Source organism: Malurus melanocephalus, unplaced genomic scaffold (assembly GCF_030028575.1).
Source record: "Malurus melanocephalus ecotype Western Australia unplaced genomic scaffold, MMel_1.1 scaffold_167, whole genome shotgun sequence".
Classification (NCBI taxonomy): domain Eukaryota; kingdom Metazoa; phylum Chordata; class Aves; order Passeriformes; family Maluridae; genus Malurus; species Malurus melanocephalus.
This window is the reverse complement of record NW_026623399.1, coordinates 1,179,256-1,187,978: the sequence shown is the minus strand read 5'-3', so window position 1 is coordinate 1,187,978 and position 8,723 is coordinate 1,179,256. Positions and strand designations below refer to the sequence as shown.

Sequence of the window (8,723 nt, the reverse complement as noted above, 5' to 3'; positions counted from 1 at the left end):
AGATAGCCTACTAGAGGTGAAACCACAATTCACAACATGAAATCAGATGCAAACCAATACAGTCACCACTCTGCTCGCTCATAAACACAAAGCCCAAGGCCAGGTTATGCTGCTCAGGTGTCCCATGAAATAAAAGGAWAGATTTCCACTCAGTTGGGGCAACTTTTCCACTCAGCATAAAAAAGGATAGCAAATTGAATGAAACAAAGTCATTTTTTTTTTAAAACTAGTGAGGTCCAATTACTTGTGTGCATGCACAACCAGGCAGTGGTAACCAGTTCAAGATGACCGCCCTGAGCAGACATGTCTTTCCTCCCCAAAAATCAGCAGAGGAATTATCAGCTGACTTCAAGAATAAGCACTCTACTGTGTTAATTTACTCCTAGTACCACACCAAGGACATGCTGTGCTATCTTTAGAAAAAACTGGCTACTGTGGGGCGAAGCAGACTGTTGATATATTACGCACTGACATTTTTCATTAAGATATATAAACTTGTGGAAGACGCGCTCTTGAATTTGCATATTTGCATCATGCTTTTCATGGACACGTAAACAGCCTTTAAYGCACTTAAATTACTTTGAGCTGCTGGATTAGCAAAGGGGATGCAGTGGCAGGATCCAAGTTGTGCCACACCTACCAGGCTCTCAGCACTCATTTTATGCAAATGCTTTTAGTTACGCTCCTAAGGCTCAGAGCCACTTATTAAATTCTCCTGAATTTAGAAGTCTTTTGCTGGTCTTCAGAGCAGCAGTCAACAGCAGAATGGCAATCACGGGCAATCACTGAGAGTTTAGTTATGTTACAACTTTTTGTGAGGCACTTCTGACACAGTGTGATGCCACCGTGGGAAGACAGGCCACCAATTAATGTAAGTCAGCATGGTTTCATCAAGGAGCATTTAACAATTCTAACTGACATAAAATCATAACATGGTTCATATACTCATTACTGAACACCATTAATTGGTGCGGGGAGTTATGCTTTTTTTCAGAAATAAAGCACATAGCTCATGAATTGTTCCCAGAATATTCCACAGCAAAGGTAGCAATAGCATTAGAAATACAAGCAGGCTTTATACACTHGAATGTGCTTTAAATACTCAGCCTCACAGTTTGTATCAGAGCCGTATTTCAGAATTTTGTCATCATCTGTTGACAACCATCTGCTTCAAACTTCTTACCGCCCTAAGAGTGGCCAAAATTGGATATTGACAGAGAGAATTCCTGCACAGAAAGCAAACTATTCACAGGACAAAATAAGTGTCAAAGGCTGGAGACCTGGACACACAGGCCTAGGAATCTGAGGTAAATAAGAAAATTACAGAAATTTAGATCTGACACTCTCCTGTGATAGTACCAGAGATGCAGTTCACAGGTCTCTGAAAATGCAGAAGTAGCAGATTAGCTGACACCAACCCTCCAGAGGAGTATAATCTGCAGAGTAAATAGGTAATATTGTGTACTGTCAACTCTGTTCAACTCACAGCCACTGGAAATCCAGAGAAAGAAATGTAACACAGCAAGTGCAAGCTGAGGAATTCATTCAGATGGGTCTGTACACACACACTGACCTSAATAGCTTGCTCCAATTTGAAGAAATGTGATAATGGGCCACTTGGGTCAGGGCATGTGATTCTGTCAGCTGAATAAAGCCCTGGTAACTCCTGGTTCTGCTGGACTTAGCACAGAACCTTTCAAGCATCTCCCTGTATAGCCAAGGTTTTATATGCATGTATATACAGGCAATATAGTGTCACAGAAGTGGTTTATAGCAGCCCTACATCATCACCTACTCAGGTGAACCTCCAAAGCCCTGCCTGCAGAACATCTTTCTCCCTGCTCCAACATAGCTTTGCTTGATTTCTACCAAAGGCAATTCAACCCAACAAGCTGCAGGTCTGGGACAGTGCTTTAGTTTTTTCACAGTTCCATAATCTCAACTTGCTTCATCTCCCTTGCAGATTTAACGATGCAGCCTCAAGTGTTCTGCCTAAGACTCCTTACTTTAAGATACCATGATGAAGAAACCATTTGTTGCTCACCATTCTTTCTCCAATCTAAATATAAAAATAAAAACACTTGGCTTAGGAYGTGGGCCCAAGGGGAACAAATTCCATTTTGCAGTCTTCCTCCACTCCTTGCACTCCTTAACTCCCACTGCCTGCAAACATCCCTCAGAAAAAAAAAAAAAAACCCAACTTCAATAGTTGCACAAAATAAACCTATTTTAGACCCAGTGTTTCTGATGAATTTGGAAGCCAAGCCAGTTTCCCTCCAGGAGATATATGACTAGCAGCACTGGAGAACACACAGGCTTGACCTACCCCTCATTATGCTTTACTAAATACTGCTGGAAAAACAGCTGCTTTAGGATAGGTTCCAAAAGAAAGTCAAGCATGCTCATCCTTGGATAAATCTGCAAAGATTCATAYGGAACTGATGTACTAAATGAGAAGGTACCACCTTTATAATCCTTCCACATCTCCCAACCAATATAGATATTTTTCACAAAGAAAAGTGTAGTGTATCATCTAGAGGATCAGCAGATTCTTCTGTATTACAAAAAAAAAAAAAAAAAAAAAAAAAAAAAAAAACCACGCTTAACCAACCTAATGACTTCCTAGTAGTAGACTATACACATTTTAGCATATTGAACTGTCTGGAATTTTCTCTGGTTTTCTGACCTTACAGGAAGGCAGTCTCCTTGCAAAAAAATCGATATTTTTACATGAGAAATTATCAATTTAACTTTATTAAATATAACTTGTGTAATAATTTCTCTTCCACAGAATTGTTACAAACTCAGAAATGAAAGCAATAATGCATTTGATGCATATGATTTCAAATTAGATATGAGAAATACAGAAGTGGGCTCAGTTTAAGAAACCCAGGCAAAATCAAATCAAATACTGGAATAGACATATTGCAAGAAATAGGTATTTCTTGCATAAAGTCTTAGGGCAATATAGACAATATAATTTGAGGTCCTCTAATTAAGAATTTCCAGTGAAATTTTAATAAAATGGTCCAAAGTTCCTTTACACTTACATGTAACCCKATTCTGTTACATCAAGGACAAAACAAAGAACCCATATACCTCAATGGTCTTGATGAAGGACTGAAATCTATTTGTTTATAAAACATAAAAACTGTTTTGCTGCAGAGAAGAAAAAGTCTCATTGGYAAATGACACACTTTGATTTCATAAGCACACAGCTTTACACAAATACCAATATACTTTGGGTAAATCAGTGTGTGTTTGCATATGCAAAAGAGCATCCAACAAGCAATGAACTTACTTTGCTCTCTCCTCTTTCATCTTCACAGAATTTGTAAGCAAAAAGAGGCAGGTGTTTTGTGGAAACCTACCTATCAGATAGAAAATTGCTGTGATTTTTCCTATCTTCTTGCAGTAGTGTAACTTTTTCAAAGTTGTATTTTTATGACTACACAACGCTACAGTATTTCTCAAAAAAAAAAGGAAAAAGATGCACTGAAGTGGGATGTATCAGAAATAGCAGTTTTTTTGGTACTTCCAGTGCTGTAGAATTATTTAGAAGAACTTTGCTTGAGGAAAAATACTTTCCTGCATGTTAAGGGAGGTGGAGACCCAAGTGTTCGACACCATATCACAGCCTCTGAGAACATTATAAGCAGCAGCAGGCCAAACTATTTGACAATATCAAAACTGAATTTAAAGAAGAATCACCCACAATATATTTTKGTTYSTTTGCARGTARGTTAATTACAATCATAAAGCTTYATAGGAAAGCCRCATGGGAATTTTTGTGGGAGCATGTCCCTGAGTTCACAGAAAAATCTTCTASACAGAGCACTTCACATAAAAAAACACTGCATTTGCAGAGCATTACATCAGCATTTCTCTTGCACTGAGTCCATTCTACCCCAAAATACCACTGCAAAAACCAAAACTGCTTTTCATTCTCTCTGCTCATTCAAGGAAAAACAACAGTCAATCTTATGAACTGCTGTTAAAAACAGAGGTCTGCATTGGTGAAAAACTTTGAGGAATTATAGGTATTATCCTGAAGGCTTAGATTTTAGCTTCTAGCACTTGAAGTGTGTCATTCAAGAGTGGCATGCCCAAAAGTTGCCAAGGGATGTCCTACTGATAACCAGGCAATAGAYAGCCCAAAATACATGGATATTACCAAGAAAAGGAAATAGGTACATCCTTGTTTCTCAAGTGCAGTTTCAACTGTCTGGCTCCTCTGGAAAGCCTTCTCACTCAGCAGGAAGCAGCAGGAGAGGTGTTTAGGAGCATCAGGCGCRTTTGGAAGCGCGTTTCAGGATTCAACGTACCATATCTAGAACTCATAATGCTGTAATCTGTTTTTCCGCCTCAGAGCATTAGGCTGTATTTCTAAACTGCATGGAAATAAAAATCTCCAGGCGTACCTCACTTGCAGACTGGCATTACATCATCTTTAAAAAGCCCTATTACTTAGCAGCACACTCTGCATATTGCAGTGTTTTGTTATTAATACACCATTGCAATTTATGGCGAAATGGTCAATAAAAATGTGGTTTCTAAAGAGACAAACAACTTTCTTTCCAGCAGCCAGCCCTGCCCTCAGATTGGGAGGGTTCATAACCACCACACATGGAGCCTGACCCCAATTCTATATTTACCTACTGCTTGGGAAGCAATGACATATACAACAACAAATTATAATAGGCTCATATAACACTTTCCAGGTACAGAGAAAAATCTTACTCCTGCTATGTGGATCTTGCAAATTAAATCAGATTAATAATACAGTGAACATATTACTGGCAAAAGCATGTGTTTATCTCTAATGATCCTTTCCAGTTCCCATTAAATCTAATTAAAAGGCACTGACTGAGTTTTATTGGAATTCCATTACTGAGGTCCAATCCTGCTCTCACACAGCCCGGCACCCAGGGGAAACAGCCCTTCCCTCCTGCAAAGGCTCCAGAGTATCCTCACCAAAGAATCCTGTCAGCAGTACCACGGCGGGGCTGGGCAACTGATTCTACAGCAACAAGTCCTGGTAATTTCACTTTACCAACTGCTTAAAAATGAAGATTTTTATCTCTTTACAGCGCTATGTTTTCATATATCTTGGGAATTTGTCTCATGATGGTCAACAACTGTCTAGCTGGAATAAGTTTACAAATATTTTCATCTCTTTGATAGATATAATTTAAGGGGGGAAAAAAATCAACTTGTTCAATTAAAAAACAAACTAGTGGGTTGGACAGAAGGTGCAAAGTCATTATTTGAGTAATTATATTTAAAAAAAACCCAATTAGTTCCTAATTGCACTTACAAATTTAAGACCTAGTTCTGCAGTAGCTACACTTAGCCCAAACTGACATTAAATACAGACTCAATAGTCTGTATGACTTGCATAAAAGTAGCCAAGTTCTGCTATTTTCATCTTCACTGTTCATCATTAAGAATGTTTTGAGGAAGTGCAATTAGAATGAGTTCTCTAAGCAAATTTTTTTTAATTGCATTTGAAGAACAAGACTATTAAGCGACAGATTAATACATAAAAACTAAGAAAAAGCAACAACACGCTGGGATTCCAAATATGCTACTGTAACAACAACAATGTTCTATTATCTAAATTACCAGCCTTTCTGGAGAAAACCATAATTCTAAATTCACAAGTTACAATTACGTAAACCCTTAGAGCCAATGCAATAAGGACRAACCCATTTTCTTCAAATGCAAATAACAGTAAAAAAGGACCTGCAGGAAGGTGCTGGAGGAACATGTGCTTCCAACCTGCACACTGAAGTCAAAGTGAGTTTTGCCACTCTAAATGCAGAAAGATTGGGGTCCATATGAAATTCAAAGGTATGGCATATGTTCAAATTTACATAGCAGCCGTCACGTARCTCTTCAAAGGAAGTGCTGTGTGAAGTGAGAGCTCTCCAAGCCTTTGGAGGACAGCTCCTTCAACCTGCCACAGCGCCAGCAGAGCTGCTGTGATAAATTAGTAAAAGGCTTGCTGCAGAACAAGTTTACACATAGTCTTTTCACATCAAACAMCTAGTTTTGAACTTTGAAATGCAGCTTACCCTTTAAATAGTTTGTGTGTTTCTACCACTTTCTTTTTATTAAACTACAGCTCTCCGAAACCACTGAACCTGAAAGAACCCGGGTAACAGAGAACATACACGTCAGTTCACAGGAACCCGCACACAGAGCCTGCTCAGGATCCAGGAGTGCCAGGGGTTTGTGTGTGCACTCACACACTCAGCTGAGGGCACACATCCATCACTGYGTGCCTCCAAAACCAACCAGGCACTGAAACTGCACTTGTGGATATCTCCCACAATTTCCACCTTTAATTAACCCTTATAACACGTCCTGCCAAGTACTGTCCCAAATTCCCTAATACATTTTCACCCTCCTCTGTAATTTTGCCTCTCCAATGATAGGCAAGTTCTTAAATAATATTGTTCTTTCAGGTAAATAAATAAACAGCAAAGTCACTGTGACCTTGGAAACATCTCTTTTGCATGTAAGCTACTAATATTTATTATGTAGGTTTGAAATATAACAAAGTTAACTATAGGCACATACACCTCTGCAGTACAGCACAGAAACAGCTTTTTTAGTTTTTTTCAAGAACACTTTTCAACAGATGGCCAAGCTGGAGCTCAGTCTGGTGGAGCACAACAGTGCTGGTACACCCAGTTTCCAGCATTAAGCTACTAATAATGACAGAGTTGTATTGTAAAGCCTCCCYGTGCAGTCAGTGGCACCTGCTGTGGCACCTTACCAGGGAATGAAGGCCATCAGCAGGATGATGGAGACAAATTTATCTCACCTGGTTTGTGTTTCTGCTACAGGAGTGAGTAATCCAAACTCCCATCATCCTAACCTTAAGCCTGAAAATTCCATTTCAAAGTAATTTGCTTCCAGCTTTCACTTAAACACGGGCAAAGGACACCGCGAAAACAATAAATTCCCTGCTAAGTGGGATGAAGACAGAAGTTTTGGAAGTGTTTTTGTGACTCCAGAGTGGAAAATTCATGACAATTTGTCGCTCTTTCTTAAACACAATTTTAAATTAGCAAAAATAAAAATAAAAAAAAGTGTGACATGCCATCACCCATGAACTTTAAGTTATGTGACAACATTTTCCCGTCCCATATAAAGTCTTCCTTTACAGGAGCTGCTCTTGTCTGCAAGACTTTGCTGAGAAGTTGCTTCATCACAGCACCTGCTGAGAGCTCCAAAACCCCTAAAACCACACACRAAAGAGTTGGAAGAAGACAGTGGCTCAGTGCTGCTGACAGCAGTGACGTACMACCAAAACCCAACACAAACAAGCCTCAGCACAGACAGCAAGTCGATTAATAATGAGAAATGCAACTCATTAATACTGGTGTGGATACACATCTCACTGACAACACCAAGATTATCCAGTCAAGCTCCTGTTATCCGAGGCATYGCTGTAATTTGGATAACCTCTAGGTAATCACACCAATTAGGGCAGTGGATCCATGTAAGCATGTTCACAGCAGCAGACACAAAAATCAAGGATGATGAAAAAGGGGTTGTAGCAGCCTGGGTGGGAGCAGGGAGAAGCTCCAAGGCTGGAAGGAGCTGTGGGAAGGAAATGCCCACCAGAACCACAGAGCACCCATGGGACCTGTGAAGTTCCCCTGAGGAGCTGTAGGGAGACCAGGTAACAAATGTTGTCTTCTCAGCTTCCTAAACTGTTGGCAAGGCTTTTCTCTGGCTCCTGAAATTCATTTGTTGCAGCGATACTGTGAAGGAGTTGCAAGTGTTGCGAGCAACCTGGGTCCATCCATTTGCTCAGGAAGAACTGACAGAAGCAGAAGGAAAGGAAATCACTTCTCAGCTGCCTCAGTGGCACAACCTCAGCTGGACTTATCCCTTATCCTACCACACTCTCCTGGCTGGATTCCCTTCTGCTCACTTCCCTTCTTCATCTGATTTTCAGCTCCTCTTCTCCATATCATTTTTCTCTTCACTTTTTTTTTTTCTTTTAATATATATATACATGAAATTAGAGGAGCTGTAACCTGGCTGAGGACAGACTAGATAAGACTGGAAGATTTTAATTGTATTTCAAACACAGAGAAAATGTTTCAGATAATTCAAACTTTGGTGGGGTCCCCCCCACACCTCTTTTTCCCCCCTCATGTCACCCACTGGTCTAGCAGAAAGTGTTACTTCTCCCCACAGCACCTCACTAATATTTTATATTACCATGGCTACCACACCACTGCTATTAACACAACTCATGACATTTTCYCTATTCTCTGATTACCTATGGTGAGTATCGGTGCATTCCAAATTTTAGTGCCTTTCACATACATTAAGCTTAGTATGCTCCAGTGACTCAGAATTTCCTCCTCTAAAGGAAAATCAGCTTGGTATGGTCAATAATTTTTGCACTGTATCATAAAGTTTATCTGATGTGCAAATGTAATTCCCTCTCTGGATGCCTCATACTGAATCCCTTTTAGGTTGAGACCACTTGACATTTTTTTTAAACAAAATGCCTTTTAAGTCCTAATTTGTGCAGTGCTCGGTTTTGATAAGACATGACATTATGATATGATGAGTTAGTTGATTCTAAGTAAATTTGATTTATCCCACTTTTGGGGCTGGTATGATTTACAAGGATGCTGCCTTTTAAGATGGGATTGATTTTAATATAAGCTGACAGCACTTTTTTTTTTTTT

At 39.6% G+C, this 8,723-nt stretch overlaps 1 protein-coding gene across 1 annotated transcript in view; it reads right to left on the bottom strand.

Moving 5' to 3' along the window:
* Nucleotides 1-8,723, bottom strand: part of LOC130577103 (low-density lipoprotein receptor-related protein 1B-like) — a gene marked incomplete at its 3' end in the record, with an annotated part of 422,888 nt that overhangs the window by 412,282 nt on the left and 1,883 nt on the right. The gene's annotated exons all lie outside the window — the stretch shown is intronic.